Source organism: Penaeus monodon, chromosome 15, assembly GCF_015228065.2.
Source record: "Penaeus monodon isolate SGIC_2016 chromosome 15, NSTDA_Pmon_1, whole genome shotgun sequence".
Classification (NCBI taxonomy): Eukaryota; Metazoa; Arthropoda; class Malacostraca; order Decapoda; family Penaeidae; genus Penaeus; species Penaeus monodon.
The window spans coordinates 36106259-36106785 of NC_051400.1; positions in this window are offsets into that span (position 1 = coordinate 36106259).

The window sequence follows — 527 nt, forward strand, 5'->3', positions numbered from 1 at the left end:
AGGAAATGTATATCTACAAGGAAATGTCTTTTACGTGAATATATTTTAACGTTTTGGGAAAATGTAATTATGTACTTTTTGATATATTTGTTTGTACAATTCATTTTCAAGTTTGTTTATATAATTTTGTTACACCAATATTATGTAAACAGTAAGCTACATCACACAACCTATATATAGTATTTTTTCCTATCTATCTATATCATTTTCTTCGTTCAGTTCATATGATGGCAGCATTTTTTTTTTCTTTTTATGATTTCCTTAAATATTTACCTAAACAATATCCAAATAAAACCGACGCAATTTGGAAAGAGACAAGAAGTTTAGAAATTTAATATCAACTTCAACAGTGTGTTACAGTGCATGAGAGATGATTCGTATTAAGGTGCGGTTGATGGCACGGAACAACAGATCGCAATTGCAAGCTGAATATCAATGTCTTTAGCCGACTCGATGCATATGCGAACTGCACAGTGTCCTTGTGTCCACCAGAAGGCCCCGAAGTTATATGTATATATCAGATAATC